We start from the raw sequence: 12,017 nt of genomic DNA on the forward strand, positions 1-12,017 counted from the left end.
AAGGATCTTCCAAGATGTGCCACGAACTAGGATTCGAAGACATTTGCTGGTCTCAGCCAGTAACAGCCCTGGCACGCAGAGCTAAAAGTTCAATGTTTTACGCTGAGAAAGTTTTTCTGTATTTGTCTTTGGGTTTCGTTCTTTTTTTGTTTATTTACTTCTTTGCTTGATTTCACAGTCATTTCCCTGTTTTAAACATGATTCCTCTTAATTTGCTTGAATTTTTCCCCTTTCTAGTGGTAAAACGGGCAAGAATATGCAATTCTAGGAAAAAAATGCAAAGTAAACAAAGAAAAACGATTGTAAAAGAAATCAAAACGTAAAGTAAATCAGTCCTGAATGCAAGTGATATGACATTACGTCAGAATTTACATGTGACAAAATTGTAAAATGTTTGACACATGTAAAATGCTGGAACTAAATAGGCAAGTTAAGAAATTCATTTGTAAAACAAAAGTGTAAAAAAAACGTAACAATGAATAAAAAATTGAAGACCTTTGCAAAAAAGTAAAATAAAATAAAAATAAAAACAAAAGTAAACGGAGGCGTCAAAATGAAATTAAAAGTATGTGCAGGGATGGCCAAGGCTACAGTTGAAATATTACAGCGGTGGCGACTGGAAATAGGCTTCATCGGGACCTTTTTGTAAGTCTTATCGTGTAAGGCCTGTAGTAAAGACGTCTTAGAAAAGACGCTGTCCGCCCTGCTGTCAGTATAAACACTCCGCGAAAAAATAAGACTTGTTTCTGGACATCGCGCACATCACTTCGAAACATGAACAAAAAGCCGTTTTCGCCTTTTGTGGTGAGTTCAAGAAAAATCCTCATAATATTTTTCCCAACAAAACAGCTGAAAAGGACTATTTTAATATTAAAATTTTATGCTAAGGGACTGGTCAGTTTGTTCAGAGGGGTTTCACCCTGCTTTGACTTTGGTGATAGGGGGATCGCCATGTTTTTAAAATGATGGGGGCGGTCAGTGTGTTTTTGAATTAAGACACCAGCCTCACACTTGCATAAAATGCATCATACCAGCCATGAATTGGATCAAACAGTAATATATCAGAGATATATGTCAGACATATCTGGATGTTTGCAAATTTAAGTCTCTTTTGCAAAGCATACAAATCATCATAAAATCTACAGTTCATATGCAAAGCATGACAAAAACCTGATCCTTTACTGATTTTTCTATGAGAATTCATTATGAGAAAGTAACATGTGCTAATATTTCACAATACATTGATAAAGTGACATATTTTAGAAAGAGAAAAGTGACAAGATATTTTTTTATTCTCATTCATGCAACTATTTTCCTTCTTGTCACAGGTTTCCAAATAGAAGGTGATTTTTCATGAGTAAAATGATTCAATACCAAGAGGCAGTTATCTGTGCTATTTTAATGGTAACAGTAACAGTAAAGGCCCCTTTCAGACACTGGGCACATCAGATTTGGCTACAACTCATAATACTAGCTCCCCAGGGCTTCTCAGGAGGTGCAATTAGAACCAAGCAAAAAGTCCGTGCACCAAAAGATATTATCAATCCTAGATATCGTGTTGTTGTTAGTTTGACGTTTTTATTTGCTAATAAAAATGTAGCGCTATAAGTTGTAACACATGAACACCATTAATATCCACAGGGATATAGTCGTCGGAACTGCGCTCAAAGGTCGTATGGGACCCATACGACCCATGGCAACAGTGTATCCAAGGCACAATAGTGATTGATGATCATGTCTGTCATAATCTAGCATCGTATAATTTAAATATTGCAGCTATGATGATGAGGTATATCTTGATATCGTGCACGAAATACATTATTTGTAAACAAGAAACTCGCACAGGAGCAGTTCCAACGACTATACACCATTAATATCCACAGGGATTCCAAAGACGTAATTTGGAACTAGCAGGGAGGTATGTACTGGGCACAGGACCAACCGTTTTCATGTTTTTGCAAAGACATCAATACAATAGAAACAATTTCAGTTCTTCAATTTTATCAAAACATAACAACATTATGGCCTCAACAGCTGTGAATGTGTAATAAACCGATCTCAAAATATCCTGTATTCCAAGTTTTCTTTGATAAGACCCATTAAAAACTGCATTTTAGTGTATAACAGTCATAAGTGTCGAAAGTGGCATGTATTCAAAAGATTTATCATTTTAGATTTCCCGCCATTTTCAAAAAGTAATCATGTGACAGAGAAAATAAAGATGACAACAACAAAATGTTGGCCATCGTGTCTTGTGCATTCAAGTAAATGGCATCATGCTTGTTTCCTTTATGATCACGATATGTATATGCAGGAAATACTGCATTTTTGTACTTTTCCGTGGGGTGCAATTTTATGAGTGCGGCACCCGTTTATTGTTTAACCTGTTAAAATGCATAGGCATGGTCTAAATCAGCGAGCAGAGACACGTGGCCAACTGGAAATGAATAGTCTAAAATACGATATTATTTTCATAATTATCAAATACAGTATATTGTAATTATAAAATGTTGATATCACATAACCGAGTTTGTATTTCATCCGGGTTGCGCTTCCTTTATGGGGGGCAGTACTCGATAAAAACGCTGTATGTGTACGAGTTGTGTGTGACATATAGGCGGCCGGCTGTAGGGCATGCCCGGCCTGGCCGTCATATATATTATTTGAAAATGAGACAAAATCAAGGAGTATATAAAAAGGGATACATACACAAGAAGCATTGCCCAGTGATAATGAACACTGTGCTGAAACACTTTTTTAGAGAACTGAAAGCATGGGTTAAATTTCTTGATAATACTTGAGCAGTCTTTTACTATATTGAAAAATCCTTACAACTATAATGTAACCTTCGTGCTTAGATCTGACAACAATAGGTGTCTTTAAGTTAAAGGGACAGTATACTAGTATATTTTGATGATATTTTCAATGTTTTTCGTTCTGTGTTGTCGACTAGTTTTCTGTTCCACTCACAAAAGCATGTTAAAATAACTGGGTACCTTTTGGACACGGTATGTGTATATATGTAAAGTGAATAATTCTACTCTAGACCAAATTTAAATGACCAGTAGCTGTAATGTTAGAGGACTTTTTTGCTGTTGTTGTTTTTCCTGTAAACATTTTCTTGTTTTACTCATGATGTTGAGATACGCTGTTTTCATCTTGTCAACATAGCGTGTACATATGTAGATTGCATTGTTATTATTGACATAACCCTCAAAAATTCAAATGTTAACAACGATAGTGCATTTTACATGTTTAAGCTGTGTGGGCAAGCTAAATAGTTGGTGTTTCAACATACTTTTGGGAGTAGAATAAAAAATGCAGTTAACATAAAAATCCTGGTGTCTCTTCTGCAAAGCTTGCATATACATGTGCTTTGTCTCAGCAAATCAAGTTGATACAGGTGTCTGCATACCTAGACTTAAAACTTCCTATGTAAGCTTTGTTAGATAAGCAAGAAGGTATGTAAGTCGATACAGGCAGCTGTACTCTCGGTTGTCAGGTTTGAGTAGTTGATATGAATTGTAGATCAACAACATGTTATATCTGTATGTTGCTAGGTAAGTTAAGAAAATGTAAATCCTTTATCAATCAAACATGTGTTTTAACAACCATGGCTTCAAAATTGTTGCCCCTCAGTCTACACAATCTCCCTCAGGTAAGATAATAAATATCTATAATTTTAATTTCACACTTTTAAAGTTTAAACTGTATATATTTTAAATAGTATTAGAATAACAGTCAATTTTTCTCCCGCTGTCCCTCAGTCTACACAATCTCCCTCAAATAAGACAATAAATACATGTATTTATAATTTCACAAAAGTTTAAACTGTATAAATATTTTAAATAGTATTGCAATAACAGTCAACATCTTATCAGTCTGAACAAGTATCTATAACTTGATTTCAAGTAATTTTGCCCCGCTGTCTCTCAGTCTACACAATGAATGAATGAATGAATGAACGAGAGATGACTCTCGTGTATTTATTGCATTTATAGGCCTCCGGCCCCATTGCAAGGAGTTACATTTCAAAATCTTGTACAATTTTGAAGCGGTATGAAGTACGCACTACAATACAGAAAATAATTTATTCAGAGAGACATTGTTTTCTTAAATTAAATGCCTTATAAAGAAATATACAGAGTTTTCGTAAAATTACATCATTTGAAGACTGTAGTAAGTTGTTAAATTTACATTGGTTCGGGTGGGTAGAGTATTCATTTGGAATATACATAAGACGGAGGTCTTTGTAAGCGGGACATTCTAATAGGAAGTGGAACTCATCCTCGACTTTGTTTGAATTACAAACTTTACAATATCTTTCAGTAGAAGTAATACCTGTGCGTCTACCTTCTTCGATGTTCAGTGGCAGACATCCACACCGAAAACATGCTAATACTTGAAGAAATTTGAAACTAAGACTAACAGTCTACACAATCTCCCTCAAGTACGATAATAAATATCTATAATTATAATTTCACAAAAGCTAACACTGTATAAATATTTAAAAGAGTACATGTATTACAATAACAGTCAACATCTTATCAACAACTGAATTAAAAAGTCACAATTTATCAATTAGTTTTGACAGCAGCTCTTTGTTATCATTGTGCATCTGTCTGAGCACCCCAATGACTTCTGCATTACTCTCCGTTATCAATTCATTCATTTCATCAATCATTCGTTTTCCCCGTTTCTTTATTTTTTTTTGAGGGGGGGGGGGGGTTGTGTTTCTGGTTTATTTATGTGTGTGACTGAAGAAACATTCTCTCCATTATCATCAGCCCCATCATCATCAATTTCTGTCACTGTTACATTTTCACTGTCAGTGGGTGTACAAACAGAAACAGGATTTTTACTGCCAACAGTGAACAAAGGTCTGACAGAAGGGTCATCCCCAATGACGTCACCAACATTGCATCCTCATATATGAATTTACGTTTACCCGTACTCATTTTATTTGAATACTGGATATGACCTCTGTACTTTTTTCAGCGATTTCCATTTATCCATACATTTCTCATGACTTGTATTTATGGAAAATGTGTCATTAATTTCATTAAATATTTTTACCTATACTGGTTTCTTTTTTGGCACAATCAGATCTGACTATTTTCTTTACAAGATCAATGAGACAACTTTGTTGTAAATTGTGGTTATGCTCACGCCATAAATGTAGCCTCAATCACAGGCAGTCATGCTTCAGCGACATCGGCGCTATTTTTCACATCCTTTGGCTTTTTTGACATCCAAACATGATAGAGGGCCATGAACCTTCCTCAGTTCCATCATAGGAAGAGTGACATTCTTGGAAAAAATGAGGAATATCAGGATAAGAATCTATACCTGAGTGATTTGAATCAGTGAAAATTGAATGGAAGTATCTGTTGAAAAGTTCTGCCTTCTCAAATGGATCAGAGACAGACATATTACCATACTTTATAACTGAATGGAAGGAATGGAATGGTCCTTAGACCTTGCTCTCACTAACGACCAAAATCGCTTTCATTAACCACAATTTCATCAGCCAGACTATTGATATAAGATTTATATTTTTCTTTGGCTAATTTCTTAAAAGCAGCCCTCTTTAGTCGAAACTGATCATAACTGTTATTGGTCTGTCTTTTCAGACGGAATGTAGCTTCATGTAGCTTCTTCAGGAAATGTCGTTTTGATCTGTAAGATGGAATAAAATCCTTAATCGCTGCAAAAGTCATATCATAAAAATAGTTCAATAGAGTCATCAATATGTAGATCATCTAGAATATACCATGACAGCAATACAAGAACCCTAGTCATTGCATCAAAATCAGCTTTTTTAACGTTATAGATTACTCTACCCTCCCGATGGGACTCTGTCTTATCTGTGAAGATGTAAGAACACGACAAAGTATCGTGGTCGGACTCAAAAATGTTCAAGCCGGTTCTGACATTATCAATACGAATGGAACACAAAACCCAAGTCTAAAAATGATTATTGCAAGTAGGGTGATAATTACAGTGATATATATCACCAGAATTTAAAATGACATCAATAAAATATGGCTGCAAAGTATCCAAAGAGTGATCCAGACCAGCTAGACCAATTTCTGTCCAGTAAATATCAGGTAAGTTAAAAACGCCAAGAATTAAAAGTTTGCTGCATGTACCTGTGGCATGTGTTCAGAGATGTTGCCAGTTTTTGTCGTGGCTCGGTATCTGCGGACACTTACCAGCACGTTTCTTTTCCTTGATAATTCAATTTCAACCCATAATGATTCTGTGTCGTCATATTCAAGATCCTGTCTACGTCGAGCTCAGGGACTGGTCAGTTTCTTCAGCCGGGGGGAGGGGGCGGTGGATTCGTGGGGGTCACCCTGTTTTTGACTTTGGTGATGGAGGTCAGCATGCTTTTGAATGTCGACATGGGCTCATACTTGCCTAAAATGCATCGTGCCAGCCACAAATTTCATCAGTTGCATTTTTGGGCGCTCCCTTCGGGCGCGTAACTTAAATAATCAGACCATGTTCCTGATCTACTACCTCCATGATCAGACATTGTTTGTGTGCCCTTCAGACGTGTGACTTTGATATAACAGACATGTATATCAGATATATCTGTATGTTTTACATTTTCGGCGCGCCCCTTGGGCTCGTTACTTTAAATATCAGACATATTTTTCAGCACATCCCTCTGCCGCATGACTTTCATATATCAGACATATCTTTCTGGATGTTTAATATTTTTCAGTGCACCCTTCGGGCGCAGTACTTTAATATATCAGAGATTTATGTCAGAAATATCTTGATGTCTGCAAATTGAAAGTCTGTTTTGCAAAGTGTACTAATCATTATGAAATCTGCAGTTCATATGAAAAGCATGACAAATTCCTGATACTTTTCTTTTTTCTCTATGAGAATTCAGTATAAGAAAGCAACATGCACTAATATTTCACAATATATTGGATACAGTGACATACTTTAGAAAGAGAAAAAATGACAAAGTATATTTCGTTCTCATTGAAGGAACTATTTTCCTTTTGTCACAGGTATTCTGTAAAATGTGTTTTTTCATGACTAAATAACATTTAAATTTTCAACTTTCTCAGAACGAAGAGCGTGAAAGCTTTCCTTGCTCCAAGCGCTTCAAAATGAGCCCCTACAAGTGGTAGACCAAAATATTATTGTAAAACTTTGAGTGTCCGAATATCTGTCCCTCGGCTGCATGCTACCTTAATCGACTAACTTTATAACGTTTCCTGACAGCAGAAGTTCTAAAACCTGATATGCACACAGAAATGTATCTAGTTTACCTAGTTTCCTGCAGGCACAGACCTCACAGCAGACAGAATCAGTGGCGTAACCATTGCATTGCTACAAGTCACAGTGCAGGATCTGGGTGTGATGGGTTTACAGAAGGTAGCACTCATCATTGGTGACATCATGTTCATCGTTGGCATTGCTGACATCAAAAAGGACACAAATGAACAAACGATATAGTAAATAAAAACAAGCGGTACAGAAAGAAACTGTCATCCATTATAGATTATGTGGTTTATCAGTTTTGCATTAAGATAGGTGACAGATATTCAAACTCTAAAACTTTTAAAATAATTATTTGGTCTTCCACTAATGGGGGCTCATTTTGAAGTTCATGGAGTAAACAAAAATAGTTTTCATCATAAATAATTTTCGCGGTATATTTTAAACAGTCAGTCATTCTGTGTTTTAATGAAATTGTTGACATGTCAGTTGTAAGATAGGAACTTCGAAGTGTCAATTTAAAGTTTGTATACAGTATTTGAATGAGCCGTGAATGTATTACACACTTTCTATGCATAACCAGATGTCCAGAACTGTTTTGCGTTAAATGGATGTCAATCATGAATATCAAAGAGAAAAGCAGTAAATCAAAAACTTTGATGGGTGTTAAGAAATTACCAATCTATCTCACTCAATAACATCCTTCAGTATGCTCAGGACTCTATCTATCTGAAATCAACAGATACGAAAAGTCAATCAGTTTGCAGCAATCTGCAATATCCGGCACGCTACGTAAAGTACAAAATTATTAAAATATGTAAGCTCGGAGCAAACTGCACTAACGTAAAAACTCTAGCCATTTTGAGAAATTACAAAGTTATCTCAGTTCCTAACATCGTCCAATTGCACTGGACTTTTTCTGTAGTCAAACGTTATGAAAGTCTCTCGGTTTGCAGTAATCTGCAATTATGTCAGACATGCTATGTAAATTACGAAACGGTTAAATATCCCAGCTGGCCCGGAGCAACTTGCACTAACGTTTTTAAACTCCGTCCATGTTAAGAAATTACCAATCTATCTCAATCCGTATCATCGTCCAATATGCTCGGAGCTCTATCTACAGTCGGCAATCATGAAAAAGCGCTAAGTTTCCAGCAAACTGCAGTATCCAATGCTATGTTAAACGGTTAAAATGTTTCAACTCGGAGCAAACTGCACTAACGGTAAAATTCCAGTCATTTTGAGAAATTACAAAGTTATCTCCTTTCCTAGCACCCTCCAATGTGCTCAGGGCTCTATCTAAAGTCCACAGTTACGAAAAGTTGCTCGGTTTGCAGCAATCTGCAATATCCGACACGCTATATTACAAAATTATTAAAATGTCTCAGCTTGGAGTAACCTGTACTAACGTTAAAACTCTGTCCATGTTAAGAAATTACCGATCTACCTCGGTCGGTAGCATCTTCCAATATGCTCCGAAATCTATAGTCAACATTCATGAAAAAGCGCTGTCTCCGACAAACTGCAATATCCAATACGATATGTATATAACGAAATGGTTAAAATGTCTCAGCTTGGAGCAACCTACACAAACGTTAAAACTCCATGCGCGTATGAAATTAGGCTTATTCTATTCAACGAAAAGAAACGAAACGAGAAGATGCAAGATTTGGTGAAATCCTCAAAGCTGGCATTGGCATTTGTGATGAAATGGAGTCAGGGGTTACAAATCTACTTTCATTTTTTTTTGTTAAAAGTGGCATGGGCTTTCTTTATTTTGTCTTGATGTGCTGAATGAATATCAGTGATTTAAATAAGAATGTACAGAAAAACATAACAAATGAAAACACAACTACTCTTCCAAAACACTACTGTGATTGAAGCTATATAGTGACTGTATCTGTGATTGAGAGTCACACACCAGGACAGCTATAATGATATGTCATGCCGAACCAAATGTCACCCGTTCTTGGTCAAACCCAGCTACAGTTGCACACTAGAAACGGAACAACATATCTTTCAAAGGGTCTCTGAATTATAGACAAAGCATTGGTACTGACAGTCTGGGCTTCAGTTTGAGGAGCAACGCATGACACGCACCAGGAGAACTTGCATGTAATGTGACAAAAATTATAACTTTCATCAACAAACATCGATTCCAAAGAAATGCTTGAGTTCCACCATAGGGTATTCACTAGTCACTAATAATGATAAAGAAATATGCAAAATATTATTATTATTATTATTATTATTATTATTATTATTATATTATTATTATAAAGAAATATGGAAAGTATGAAAATTATTGTTGTTGTTGTTGTTGTTGTTATTTTCATCATCATCATCATCATCATTATGTTGAACTCCTATCAAAGTTCGCCAGCCAAGCGAAAAGTACTTTTCGCTAGGCTGGCAAACTTTGGTAGGATTTCAACATTGCCAATGGTGCTTCATAATGATGAAAATAATAATAACAACAACAACAATAATTTTCATACTTTCCATATTTCTTTACAATAATAATATTTTTCGTATTTCTTTATTATCATTAAAGGCATACTCGTGTCAGGCCAGGTCAACATTGATACAGTCTTGGACGGTCTTGGAGTCCTAATCACGGGCAAAAGACGACTCTCTCTTTATACCTCCATGCGTAAACAAATGCATTTCCAGTTAACCACTGTGATGCTAACCAGATACTTTCCTTTCTTGTTCAACGAATTTCAGGCTGGAACCACGGTCCCTCCACAAACATGCATGTGACTGAAGGGCCAACTATCGCATAACGGTGATGAAAGCCTGTTGATTCGATGCATTGTGAAGGATCAGGACTGCCTCAGCCGATTTTCAGTGCAGTGGCGTTCCAAGGCATAGGGCGATACTATTCGTTAAGGAGCAGAAATCAACACGTGTTGCGATAAAAAGCCACTAAAATTAGAAATGTCATATGGACATTCCCACAGAACAAAGTGAATTTTCCACACTCCAGACATGCGGCATATCAGATCTTGGGGGAAAATAGAGAAAAACTAAAATTATCAGCCAATAGTATTTCACTTTGTCTTTTCGGCATCGACTTCGAGTGTGAATTGCTTCCGACCTAGCGATCACGTGAACGGATAGCGTATCCCGTAGTAGCCAGTAGCCAACTTTTCTACCTACATGCTGTGTTATTACCGTAACATTTGTTGTTCCGCATTACTTCAATTTACTTTCTGGTAATGAAAACAATTACTGACACCCTTTCCCAAATATCACTGTGATTCACCATCAGTTTGTCACAAAGTACCAGTCTTTACATGCCAATAAATTTGAATACAATGAGAACATGGTCGGTGGCAAACTTCTCCGCTCTGCGACAACTCTCCGCTCTGCGACAACTCGGCTCCGAGACAAAGCCTCTCTGTGTGTAGAGGTGTCAAAATTGGTCAAACTCTAAAGACTTTATTCCGTCTAATCAATTTCAATCCCCAACGTTGTAAGTTTGGCGTAACAAAGATGTGTTGAGATGGGTAATGTGGTGTTGCCTGAATATACTCTGGGCATGTATAAACTAACGCAATTCCTAGATTCCGTATACTCTTTTTAATTAGGCCCTCCCTCCCTCCCTTTAATTTCTCACGAGTCCCTGGCACGCGGCGCGTGGCACGCGGTACGTGGCACGTGAATTAGGCTTACCCTTTTAAAAGGGTGCGAAGCTATGGTGCCGTTGACTGTGTATCAGTGGACACAAAACAGGCAACAAGCGGGCACACGGTCGTGAAAATGCCACTTTTTTAAGTTTTTCCGGCCGCAAAAACGCAGACAGACTGCCAAGCGATCGAACTCTGTGATTTTATTCAAATTCTAACGCGACTGTCAATTTTTAAGGAAATTCGAGCGTTTGTGGTGGGAAACAATGACCGTTGGCGATTTGAACCGACAGTCAATCAAACGCTTGTATAAACTCTGTTTGCAGGATTAGCAAAAGGTTACAAACTGTTGAGATCAGTTTATGCACGGTCCCTCCACAAAAGGGACCGTGGTTTATGATATCTGCTAAAATGCGGGCTAAGGGTTGCGGGCTTCTGGTTTCGGAATTATGGCTAGATGTCTAATATATGTAATATTGCATTTATTATAAGAAATAAAACCTTTTGAAGGTGTCTTTTATCAATAATCATGATCAGGTCTATCGTACACTATCTCTTTTCCTGCCAAGTCCATATTTATATTTCACCATCAGGTCAAGATGGTAAAAATTAATGAAACACAACATATTCCATATGGTGCATTTTAACATAATACTGTACATTTGAAGGCTGTTGAAAATATAAATGCTGTAAACTTGATTTTGTGGACTAAAGATGCTATAACAGACCAAACCAAGTGATTGAAAATACGTCATGTTTCCGAAAAAAATCAAAATCTGCTAAACTAAAAGCCTCGATTCCGAAGACCAATTTATTATTCCGAGCTGACTGGCCACTACAAATAAATTTCTTTCTTGTCATGGATGTGAGTGGGAAATAATACCAGACTGACAAAAAAATTCGCGCCTCAGAATTCGATATCGCCGGTTATCGCGGAATGAAAATTGTTACATTTCTAGTATCAGGCCATAGGAAGTAAATTCTTTGTAATGCATCCATTCACAATTCGGTTCTACGGTAACACATACACAAAATTAAACAAATGCCTACTTAGAAAAATAAAATGTGTAAGAAAAGTTTTGACTTAAAAAAGCGTAGAAGTGATGTGTATTTAAATGCCGTGTATTTTTCATGAAATCT

The sequence above is a fragment of the Ptychodera flava genome, chromosome 22 (assembly GCF_041260155.1).
Source record: "Ptychodera flava strain L36383 chromosome 22, AS_Pfla_20210202, whole genome shotgun sequence".
Classification (NCBI taxonomy): domain Eukaryota; kingdom Metazoa; phylum Hemichordata; class Enteropneusta; family Ptychoderidae; genus Ptychodera; species Ptychodera flava.